The sequence below is a fragment of the Mirounga angustirostris genome, unplaced genomic scaffold, assembly GCF_029215605.1.
Source record: "Mirounga angustirostris isolate CCGP_5_RB_7025 unplaced genomic scaffold, mMirAng1.0.hap1 SCAF_9, whole genome shotgun sequence".
Taxonomy (NCBI): Eukaryota; Metazoa; Chordata; class Mammalia; order Carnivora; family Phocidae; genus Mirounga; species Mirounga angustirostris.
In genome coordinates, this window is record NW_026991717.1 from 82546969 (window position 1) to 82559671 (window position 12703).

Sequence of the window (12703 nt, forward strand, 5' to 3'; positions counted from 1 at the left end):
GCTTGTGTTCCCTCTCTAGCTGTCTCTCTCTCTCTCTCTCTGTCAAATAAATAAAATAAAATCTTTAAATAAAAAAAACTATGAATTCAAAAATTTAGGGGAAAAGGAGTTAATTTTTTTAAAATTATGTGACTTTCTAGATTTTTGTGATGTTGAAGTATTTGTCAGCTTTTAAAAATGTGTAATTATTGTCATTTCTCTCTTCATTCCAAATAAATATTTTTGTACCTTATTTTGTATTTATAATTTTGTATTCTTTTTCTTAAAATGGCCTCCACTATTGTGTGAGCTTCAGGGTCCCATTCAAACCTGGATTCATCCTTGTGTGGAGAAATGCCAGCACAGAAAGCAGGTGGAAAGAGAAGCAGGCAAAGGATCTAGAAAATCCCTTGAGAGAAACAAGCAGTGAACTTGATAAATTCCAGAAATGAAAGGCAAATGCCTTTGGCAGCTCTTGACACATTCCTGGAGTTCTCTTCACTGACAAGTCAGGTTTATTTTGGGAGAAATGGTTCCCTTTCCTTTGCTCAGCCCTCAAGTCAGATTCCTCAGGATTCTGTGCATGTCCTTCCCTCCTTACTCCGCACAATGAAAAATTAACTACACCATCTCATCGATTCCCAAGTTTATAACCAACACCTATAATCTAATGGCGTTTGACTTTCTGTAGGACTCGCCTCTCTCTCAAGCTTCATACTCAGAGGGAACACTTCGGAGCATTTTCCCGACTCACAGTGACCACTCCAGCGGCTGAGCCTCCCGGGCAGCCATCCTGTGGGATGTGCTCTGGCCTCCAGGCCACAGTTGGTTGAGGAAGGAAGGGGCAGTCATCTGATCCAGGCCAGAGTTCCTTTTTCTCTACACTTGGAATTGGGAGAGAGAGGGCAAAAGATCAACTGACTTTCCTTCTCCAGAGAGCTAGACCTGTAAAAGGTAAGTGAGGCTGGGTTGTGGGGCAAGCCCTTCCCACAGCAGAGACCCAGGAGAGGCCAGGGCACCAGCAAAGAGAAGGAGCCAGGGTGTGCAGAGAAGCAGTCTGACTCCCGGCCTCAGCGGCTACCCAGCTTTCCAGGTCCCTGTGTCAGGACCTCCCCAAGATCCCACTGACAAGGCACCTCCGCATTCCCATATTTCTCATTTTAGCCTAAGTTAGCATGAGCTGATTTCTGATATTTGGACCCAGAAAGGTACATCGAACTAATAGAGCCACCAGGTCATGCACAAACCCAGATTAATCAACCCCAAAGCATTAGCAGAGAAAATTCTCTCTCCAGAGGAAATCCTGCCATTAGATTTGAGGGCAGCTGAGAACTTTTTTTCTAGGTAGAATTTTTGGAGTTCACTTCAATTTAATTACAGAAAACTTTATTGTTAAATATCATCAGCTTCATTACAGTCATTTGGATCACAGTCCAGCTGTTCTTTATGGATACATAACTTCATATAAATTGGATTTCCCTGTAGGATATGGAGATTATTCCAACTTTTCTTAGAGTGATAACTGAGCTGCAAATTGATAAAAAATTATCCTTATGAGGTTTACCAATAATAATGACGGGAAATATTTCCTTACATGGCATATTACACTGGAGTGTATGCAAATAAAGCCTGTTATTTAAATTTTTAAAGAGCTGCCTTTATCTAATGATACAACAACATAGTATTGATTTGATAACTATCATTTTCTTTTTTTTTTAAGATTTTATTTTTTTATTATTTGAGGGAGAGAGTGAGAGAGAGAGAGCATGAGAGGGGGGAGGGTCAGAGGGAGAAGCAGACTCCCTGCTGAGCAGGGAGCCTGATGCGGGACTCAATCATGGCTGACCTGATCATGACCTGGATCCAGGTCATGACCTGAGCCCAAGGCAGTCGCTTAACCCACTGAGCCACCCAGGCGCCCCAGATAACTATCATCTTCTAAAAATGACTTTACAATTGTGTCTTAAAGAACTTAAGAAAGTGAAGAAAAATAGATTCCCATAAGGGTAAAATGTGTGGTAGAGTAGTTAATTTCAAAAGTTTTCAGCAAAGGGAAACTTCAGAAAGTCTCTTTTTACCAGCTATGTGCTAGAATCCTTATTGCAGCATGATCTAAAAACTGGAAACAACCTAAATGTCCAACAATAGGATGTTGGTTAAGTAAGTCACAGAAATCTCTGTAGCTATTAAAAATGATGAGGTTTATAATCATTGATGTGGAAATATATTCACTGGGGAAAAAACAGGTTCTAAAGTGGCAGGCTTCAATCCAATTTTTATAAAATAAGTCAGCAAATAAATAATACTGTATGAATTTGGAGTTTCCAATGATGTATGCCAAAATGTAAATGGCAGTGCTTTTCTCTGGGTGATGGAAATTTGGGTGAATTATTTGAATTTCTAGGTTTTTGTAAGAACTGCCTTTTTAAAACAATGTACACATATTACCTTCATCATTAGAACCAACAGTAATATTATTTTCATTTTTAAAAATCTCAACTTGAAGGGTAGAGTCCAAGAGTTTTGATGTAGAAGGAACAGTAAAAGCTTCCCTCATCCAACTCAACCACTCCCACCCTCTTACTGCCAGTGCTGGAACCCCTTCTGGAAGATTCTGACAGACCATCACCTCATTAATGAATGAATGGGAAACTCACTACTTTCCAAGTATAACAAGATAATTCTGATGACAGCGGAATTCCATTTGGGATGGGAATAGAGTTTGGAGAAATACAGAATACTGGGGGGCAGTAGGGTGCGGTGAGCCCCTAAGACCATGGAGTATACCCATGATCAAGTGCTCTGTATGAGACAAGGGGAATCATTTGTGTTCTTCCTGAAGGGAATGGGAGAGAGCTTTGCAGAGAAAGATGAGGAGAGAGGGCATTTCACAAGCTAGAGAGAGGCTGGGACCACTGCTGCCATCTTTGAGAGAGGCCAGCGGGAGGTCTTTCTACCTAGTGCACCATGAGACTGTTAACTTGGTTTGTTTGGGGTTTTTTTACCCTGTGATGTTAACAGCTCCTTGCCTCTTCTGCTTTGCTTCCTCCCACTCTAATTTTTTTTTAGTGAAAATCACAGTCATGGGTGACTTTAAATCTCAACTGACATGCTAAGAAACAGCACCCAGAGTCGGCATTAACCTCAAGACCAGAACTTGCCAAACTCTCGGTCATAGCTCTATACCCTCACCTGGTGGAAACTAGGGAGGAGGGTCCATCTTGCTAGGGTTCCACAGGCCCAGGCCCCAGTGGGACAGCCTCTCTCACTGTTCCAGCTCTGCTCAGAGCAGCCCCCAATCTGCAACTGACTCCGTGCCTTTGGTTCTGCTCTGTAACAACTCAGTCCGTTTCATCCCCATTCTGATTGAAAGATAAAGGAAAGATGATGTCCTTGAAATATTAAACCAGAGTAATTTTCATTCCCCATAAGTGGTGTTGTCCTATGACCCCTCACTCGTTGGATCAATGGGTTTGACTACTTCGGGGAAAGGCTGCATACTTAAGTAGAACAAAGTCATTACTCAGCTTAGAGTGTCAGACTAAATGTCTTCAGTTCACAGCAAGATAATTCCAGGCTTTGTTAAGAGAAAAAAAAGGGTTTTGCCTAAATTCAAAAAGTTTTCTTTTCAACACTTAAAGAGCAAAGCTCAGGGGTCTGAGCTCAGACTTCACTAGAATGCTTTGGTCTTCACCCTGCTGTGTGTGTCCCTCTGGGAGTGCATGAAGATTTGCTAAGGGATGCGTGGTCACTGGGGATTTTAAGGGAACGGTTTTCAAAATAATCAACTTCCATGTGTATTCTTTCCTAAAATTAACCTACTTTTAGAATTTGCAGATTACCCTGCTTTTTCAAAGTAGTCTCCTCCTTTGCAAAGGAAAAGCATACCTCTCATTGTCCAGAATCCTACAATAGTACATTGCCCAAGGGTACAAAAACCCCTGGGTCGCCAAATGACTGGACAGTTGGAGAATGCATGCCCCTGAGGGAGGGTTCTTTGGGAGCAGCTCCAGGTGAGCTCCCAGGAAAATACTGAGGGCCATGGGGCCTCAACTCATCCAGGCTGCAGCGTCATCCATGGCTAAGTGCCTCATCTATTTATCTTTGTTTCCTTGAATTAGAATTCAGAAGTGATATGGTTGTCATGAGGACTTATATTGAAACATTGACTTTGAGAAACATTGAGAAATAAAATCCAGACTTGTCCAGACAGAAAGTATGGTTGCTTTGGCTGACGGGCTAGATAAGAAAAATTGACTTTGCCAGTTAGGTTCTGCATGGTTATTTTCCATACGTTGAAGGACCAAAATCAAATGTTCTAAGGTTTTAACAAAAATCTTTTTAGAGCATATATATACGATATAAAATACACAGAGGTAACATCTTTTGCAACTATTAAGCATGAGATAAAAATTTTCACATGTCAACCTAAAAGTGTGGAAGCTTTCAGAATTCTTGTAGAGGGTACGAGAGGAAAGTCTGCTACAAAACAGTGTAGAGGAGCACCTGGGTGGCTCAGTCGGTTAAGCATCTGCCTTCAGCTCAGGTCATGATCCTGGAGTCCCAGGAACAAGCCCCACATCAGGCTCTCTGCTCAATGGGGAGTCTGCTTCTCCCTCTCCCTCTGCTCCTCCCTCTGCTTGTGCTCTCTCACTCTCAAATAAATAAATAAAATATTTAAAACAAACAAACAGTGTAGAGAGGCAGGGTAAGGTGGAAACTCATTTTTGGTTAGACATGAAGGGGAAGTGAGGTGAAGGGCAAGAGGTCTTATGTGAATGTGGGAGCTCCCACCCTGGGACAAACCTAAAAATCCAGGAGCCAGTGGGGAGTGGGAAATACTTGGAATGAACAGAAAAATTTGAGAGAATCCAGAGCACAAGGACTTGTTTCTCCCCCTTCAAGACATAGTAGCTGAGGAAAACCTCAAGCATCTTAGCCCAAGACATGAAGTAACCCCAGGGCAGTGGACATGGTGGTAAAGTATCCTTAAGTAGAGAAAGCACTGAGAGACCACCAGGCCTGGCTGCCTATGGCAGTCACGTGAGGTTGAAGAAATTCCCAAGGCCCTACAAGACCCACTGAGGGATGCGCAAGGTGACTAGGAGTTTGGAATGGCCGGATCTTTAGAGGAAGGTGGATGAACTCCCCATGTGCAATCCTACTCCCTCCCCCCTTCTCCTTGCTGTGCCCTGATATCATCCAGGAAGAAGAAAGGAGGCTGGACGAAGGAGGAAACCTGAAGGAGGCAGTTTTAAACCAGCTGTAGGACTCCTAACCCTGCGTCTGTGAATCATCAAATAATTTACACAGGTAACCACTTTTTCATTAGAGTAATATATATAGTCACTGAGTTTTATTTTGTTGTTTTTTTCTCTATTTTCTACTTTTTTTTCTCCAAGTTTTTATCTAAATTCAAGTTAGTTAACATATAGTGTAGTATTGGTTTCAGGAGTAGAATTTAGTGATTCATCGCTTACATATAACACCCAGTGCTCATTACATCAAGTGCTCTTCTTAATGCCCATCACCCATTTAGCCCTTCCCCCCACCCACCTCCCCTCCAACCACCCTCAGTTTGTTCTCTGTAGTTAAGAGTCTCTCATGGTTTGCCTCCCTCTTTGTTTTTATCTTATTTTATTTCTCCTCTTCCCTAATGTTCATCTGTTTTGTTTCTTAAATTCCACATATGAGTGAAATCATATGGTATTTGTCTTTCTCTGACTGACTTACTTCACTTAGTATAATACACTCCACATAATACACCCCACATAATACATACACATAGTTGCAAATGGCAAGATTTCCTTCTCTTTGATGGCTGTATAGTCATTGAGTTTTAGACCTTGAAGGAACTTGAGGATTATCAGCCCTTTTGCTCTCATTTGACAAATATGGAAACTAAAGCCCAGAGCGATCATGTGAGTTGGCCTATGTTTGAGAGCTGGTGGTGACTCCCACTAGCTCAACTAAAGACTGAGTTTTTGGTAGTCCTTTATGGCACCAGCCTTCTAATGCTTTTTAGAACATAAATTCTTCCCACTCAGTTTGGATGCTCTGCAATGTGTTCAGAATACCTCCAGTTTGGCTGAGCTGCTGATTCCTCCTGAGTAGCCAAGAACACCTGACATCTTCTATTGCTTTAATGATACGTGAAGAGAACAATAGTGAAACAAGCTTCGTGAACACTGGTATTAGGCATCATGAAAGCACTTTGCGGTAGGGCCGCCCAACTGAACCTTCAGCAATTTTGGAGATGTTCTATATTGTATTGTGCAATATTATGGCCACTGCCTGTTGACGCTTTTGAGCACTAGAAGTGAAACTAGTATGACTGAGAAACTGAATTTTAGATTTTACTCAGTTTTAATTAATTGTAACTTATATATGCATAATCACATGTGGCAACTGTACTGGACAGTGTAGATTTAGAATATGCATAAAAATGAGGTTCCTCTTCTTTTTCATCACAACGATCAGGAAAGTGGTTGAAACCAATAATTTCTGGCCTACATACCAATGTGTTCCTCAGATCTTTTATCTCCCAATTCTTGAGGAGACAGAATTTTATATTGTGCCAGAACAACAGTCATTCTATGGAAGATCAAACATGTTCCTTTGAAGGCCAAAGGCTGAGCATAAATCTTAGTCACTAGACCAAGATTTATTGGTGTTATTTAATTTTTTATTGACTTTGACTGTGCATGTGATTTTCAAAATTAAATTCAGTTTTAATAGCGTTAACTTCTAATTAATGTTTTCCTAATTCCCCTACATTTTCAGATGATATTTGGTCTCTAGTACTACTGTATCCATTACCTATCGCTGCATAAAAATCATCCCAAAACTTTGTGGCTTAGAACACCAACATCTTCACTGTCACAAGTTTCTGGGGGTCTGGAACCAGGGCACGGCTTAGCTGGATTCCTTGGCGCAGAGTCTCTCAAGAGGCTGCACTCAAGCATCAGCAGAAACTGTAGTCATCTCCAAGCTCGACCAGGGGAAGATGTACTTCCAAGCTCCCTCCTGTGGCTGTTGGCAGGCCTTCGGTCCTGGCTGACTCTTGACGGGAGGCATCAATTCCTTGCCATGCAGGCCTCTGAAGAGTGCTACTCACAACATGGCCTCTGGCTGGTGGCTGCTCTCTGTTCCTTGCCACATGGGCCTCTACACAGAGCAGATCACAACATGGCATCCTGCTTCATCAGAGAGAAGGCAAGAAAAGCCTGAGACAGAATAGGAGCAAAGGGCCTGCTCTTTTGTAATCTAATCTCAGAAGTGACATCCCGTCACCTTTGCTGTATCTTGTTAGAAGCAAGTCATTAGATACAGCCTGCACTCCAGGTGAAGGGATTAGACAAGGGGGTGCACATCAGAAGGCAGGGATCATCAAGAATAATGTGAGAAGCTGATCTCCACAACTACTTTAAAGAAGGCTCTTTTCCTTGCTGGTCTAGTCAATCTTGGATCTTAGTTTCAGGGTCAGCCTCCCTGGAGCCACACCAGAATGTGGCTGTGTCCAATGTCACCCACCCGGAATCCAAGACTCCTAAGTTCCTGATCAGTCCTCTGTTTTCTTTCATGCGTGTCTAGTTAGGACCCTAGCACACATACATGGAGCCCCACAGTGCCAAGCAGAAGAATTTGACTTTAAAACACAGGCTCTAAGGTTTCTAAACAGAAGAGTGCTATGACAGAAGTGATTTTTAAAGAAAGATTAGTGTGATGACTGTAAAGTGAGTTGGAGAGGGAAAGACTGGAAATTACATTAATTCCAATTTATTTACACTTAGCATATTTATGCTCTACGGTTTTGTAGTTTGTGATTGTAAAAACATCCCATGTGTTTTCATAAGTCCTAATAAAATGGTCTTTGAAAGAATTATTCCGGCCAAAAATATTTCAAGTAAAATGCTACATTGGAAAGTCTAAGACCAAGTTTTATGATACACAATATTTTCGCTCGTGCACATTGAAATAAACTCTAAAAATGATCTCCAGTGAATTTCCAGAAATGATGTCTTCTACTAACCTAGGAAGCTCCTGGAAGAGTCAGTACTTGAAAACCCTGAGAACATACTGTAGTCTATAAAATGTTTTAAAGTACTGTCCTTCTAAGCCTCTACCTCCAGCCATGACAACACATAAACTTGCATTTAAACAAGTAGGATGGTGTGGCTAAGTCTTCTACTTATCCAACAATATTCACCCTCGCCTTCTTCTTTTAATAGTAAATTTTCTGAGGCTTAGCTGGGCACATCGCCTAGTCAAGACTACATTTCCCAGCCTCCCTTAGGGTTAGGTGCGACCATGAAGACAGAGTTCTGGCCAATGGGCTATGAGTGGAAGTGATGTAACTCCTGGTTGTGTCCTTAATGGGAAAGGTATGTGTTCCCCTTACTCCTTCTTCCCTTCTGACTGGTTGGTATGCAGATGTGATGACAGGAGTTGGGAGTAGTCAGAGGCGAAAGCTCCCATAACAGCCTGGACCATTTACCTATGGAAACTTCCATGACAGTTAAAAATTTCTTTTTTGCCTAAGTCACTGTGGTTTGGAGTGTCCATATTAGAGCAGTTTATACTATAACTTAACTATTACAATAACTATCCACCTTTCCTTTATCTTGGTTCTCTACCTAAAGAAATAACAGAAAAAAAAATTTTTTTTAAATAAATAACAGAGGACACCTGGGTGGCTCAGTCGGTTAAGCGTCTGCCTTCGGGCTCAGGTCGTGATCCCAAAGTCCTGGGATCGGGTCCCACATCAGCCTCCCTGCTCAGCAGGAAGCCTGCTTCTCCCTTTCCTGCTCCCTCTGCTTGTGCTCTCTCTCTCTGACAAATAAATAAAAATATTTTAAAAAATAATAATAATAAATAAATAAATAAATAAATAACAGACACCTAGACAAAAGTGACAAGGAAAAGGGATGTATTGGGCCATGTTAAATTCTTGCTGTCCTCTCCTACTCACCAGGGAAGCTACCAGGATCATAATGGTAGTAGCAAACTCCTAATTTTTCTTGCTATTTGAGTTTACTCCACCTATTTTTTAAAAATAATTATTTATATTTATTTATTTTAAAGAGAGAGAAAGAGTGCACAAGTGAGCTTGAGCCGGTGGGGGGTGGGGAGGGACAGAGGGAAAGGATCTCAAGCAGACTCCCAGGGAGTATAATGCAGAGCTCTAGCTCCGAGATCACGACCCTAGCCAAAATCAAGAGTTGGAAGCTCAACCAACTGAGCCACCCAGGTGCACCTACTCCCCCTTTTTTTAGCCAATAATTAAAAGAGCAGTAATATACATCATATAAGTTCAGACTTGCTAATGAAGCAAGGGTGACTTTAAGTTTCCCTTTCCCAGGTTTGACTAGGGTCCGGAACTAGAGATCTAGTCAGCTCAGTAACCACTGGCTCCCCAGGGCAAAACAAGCCCCAGTTGGTAGAATTTGCCAATTTCCATGGTGTAAATACTCCCACCATGGTCAATTGCAAGCTAGGAAGAGGAGAAGAAATGTTCACATTTGCACATTGCAAGGTAATACTGGCTGGCTCCAGAACCCCGGGCTCTCTTTATCTGTTGCCTCAGCCTGGGATTGCTTCCTGATCTCCTTATACGCTAGAGGAGGATGCTATATTTCCATTGATGTGCAACAAGAATAGTAAAGACAGTGTGGGGTGTGGCTCTCATGATCTCGGAAGTGCATCTGGGGCCTGACCTTCATCTGATTTATGATGCTCCTGCAGTAACATTTCATCCTTTTGGTTCAAGTCAGTGGCTGGTCAACTTGACTGCACACTGGAAACACTGGGGAGTTTTAAAAACTATAAATGTCTGGGGTCCAGCCACAGAGATTCTGGTTCAATTGATCTGGTCTGGGAGTGTTAAAAGCAGATGATTTTAACTGTAGCCAAGGTTGAGAGCTGCTGGTTTAAAGTAGACCTCTGGGGCATCTGGGGCTTAGCCAATTAAGCAGCCAACTGGTCAACTCTTGATTTCGGCTCAGGTCATGATCTCAGGGTCCTGGGATCAAGCCCTGCATCAGGCTCTGTGCTCACTGGGGAGTCTACTTGAGGATTCTCTCTCTCCCCCTGTGCCCCTCCCCCCCCACTGGCTCTTCCTCTCGCTATCAAATAAATCTTTAAAAATAAAGTAGCAGACCTCTTATTTATGTGGCAGAGGGTTGGTATTATTATCTTTGCTTTTGGCATCAAGAGGAAAAGTCAACCTTACAAACCCTGGCAAAAAGGGAAGAAGTCAATGGCAAGGTCAGGACTGTTTCTTAGTGAAAGGGAAGCCTGAGGAGAAGGGGTCTGTGTTCTGCCTCCTCTGTGGGTCCTAGAAAGACCCTTAAATAGTACTTTTCTGAACCCTTAAGAAAACACTAGTGAGGGCGCCTGGGTGGCTCAGTTGGTTAAGCGACTGCCTTCAGCTCAGGTCATGATCCTGGAGTCCCTGGATCGAGTCCCGCATCAGGCTCCCTGCTTGGCAGGGAGTCTGCTTCTCCCTCTCCCACTCCCCGTTTGTGTTCCCTCTCTCGTTGTGTCTTTCTCTGTCAAATAAATAAAATCTTTAAAAAAAAAAAAAAAGAAAACTCTAGTGAGTCTTCCTTTTTAATTAGAAATTTTAGTAAGCATAGGAAATGCTGAAATCCTAGGAAGCTGTTATATATCATTTAATCATCCCTGTTATGTTTTGAATTTTTATAAACTGGTATTTTCATTGTGAAATCTTGTTCAATTTCTTTCTGTCCATGTTCAAAGATGTTAAATTTACTGCTATTCAAAAATCAAAAGACAACTAGGTTGTGCAGTTTTTGACCAATAAGTTAACCTCTGAAGTAAGTTGTGATTAGAATTTTACAAATTGGGGCGCCTGGCTGGCTCAGTCAGTTAGGCGTCTGCCTTCGGCTCAGGTAATGATCTCAGGGTCCTGGGATGGAGCCCAAGGCCAGGCTTCACGCTGAGCAGGGAATCTGCTTGAGGATTCTCTCTCTATCTCTCTGTCTCTCCCCCTGTTCACTCTCTCTCTCAAATAAATAAATAAATCTGTAAAAAGAAAAAAAAATTTTACAAATTGATAAAATTGCTAATTTACTAATGAATCATTTTCATGCGGTATTCTCTCATACAATAATCCATACAAGTCTATATATAAATACACAGGCAATATAAGCAAGGCACTAAAGATCTGTTGAGCCCAGCACTTGGTCAGTAGAGGCGAGCATGAGATGGAGGAAGAACAGAGGAGTAGGATGCCCAGGTGCTCAGCTTGACACCGTTCAAGTCTGATGCAGTTTCCTGAGTCATAGAAGTGAGGGCATAGAACAGGGTGACTTCGGCCTCTTCAACTTTAGTATTTTGATAAGGTATCCTGAGACTGAAATCCATCAGAGGTGTCAATGCACCATATAGGTTCTTTCCCCTAGATTTGGCAGACATTGACAAACTCTGAGGATGAGTGTCTATTTCTAGTGGTTTCTTTTTCCCCCTTGAGTTTATATTCTTTCTAAATCAGACATTGTAAATAAGTCTCATCTCCAGGTCCAGTCCATTTGACTAGTAGTGTTAGGAGTTACTTGGACAGTTAGGTAGTTAGGACCAGGGTCCCCAACAAGGAAATACAGAGTCAGGACAGCTAAGACAATACAGCACTAACATCCTGTTTTCAGCTTAGACAGAACCACACTAGCATTCTGCTTTGCAGCCTTTGCAGAAATGGCTTCTGCAGAACTTCCTAAAATAAAACAATTAACGACAAAGCATTGGGGTTTTTTTTTAAGATTTTATTTATTTATTAGAGAGAGGGAGAGAGAGAGAGAGCACAAACGGGGGAGGGGGGACAGAGGGAGAAGCAGACCCCTGCTGAGCAGGGAGCCCAATGTGGGGCTTGATCCCAGGACCCTGGGATCACGATCTGAGCTGAAGGCAGATGCTTAACCGACTGAGCCACCCTGGCGCCCCAACCACAAAGCATTTGTCCCTATCACAAGCAACGGGCAGTTAAGACATCAGCCCCCAGATGTCAGCCCAAAAAGACCATCAGCACATAAACATTAACCTAATAGGTAGACAAATGCATGACCAAAGCCCTGATTGGCATGACTCAGCACACCCTGGTTGCTTAAGATAGTTCTGCAAAGGAGCTCATAAAAAACCCTAACCTTAGAAACTCCAAAGTAACTCTCTTGGGTTCCCTCGCTCTTCGGGGGCTTTGTACTATCACTCAATAACCTTGGCTTTGCTGCCCACCACTCTTCATCTGGTCTACCTCTTCATTCTTCAAAGCAGCGTGACCAAGAAAAGCACGCACTAAAGGCAGAGAAGTCCTGCAGCAAGAGCAGTCTCCCACAGCACCGTGGTGAGAAGGTTTCTGAAGCCAGGTGCACACTTGGTGGGAGTTAAGAGTGCCATGAGAAATGGGGATCGTCTTGGGTCCGAAATGGGGGAAACAGCAACACAGGCCTGCCACGTGCCATCCGTGTTCCCAATCTTTCCATTGAGACCAGTGTTTTCTTCACTTCCCATTTGGTACTTCTGAAGGGAAATGAATTTGGGGATTCTGTATTCTACCGTCTTCCACTAGGAATATTTAGCCCATTATCAAAGTCGAAATGGATCTGAAGGTAATTCAACCAAAGCATTTGGCTACTTCCTGAGTCTTTGACAGCTTCAATTTGGTTAAAATCTTTATAATGATCAAACAACCAGTAGTAGATTCGTTTAA

At 42.4% G+C, this 12703-nt stretch overlaps 1 long non-coding RNA gene across 1 annotated transcript; it reads left to right on the forward strand.

Moving 5' to 3' along the window:
• The first annotated feature begins 797 nt into the window (after positions 1 to 797).
• LOC123861511 (uncharacterized) lies at positions 798 to 7941 on the forward strand. The gene is made up of 3 exons (XR_006795043.3): positions 798 to 933; positions 5186 to 5292; positions 6763 to 7941. It is a non-coding gene; the product is annotated as an uncharacterized LOC123861511 (long non-coding RNA).
• The last annotated feature ends 4762 nt before the right edge of the window (positions 7942 to 12703 follow it).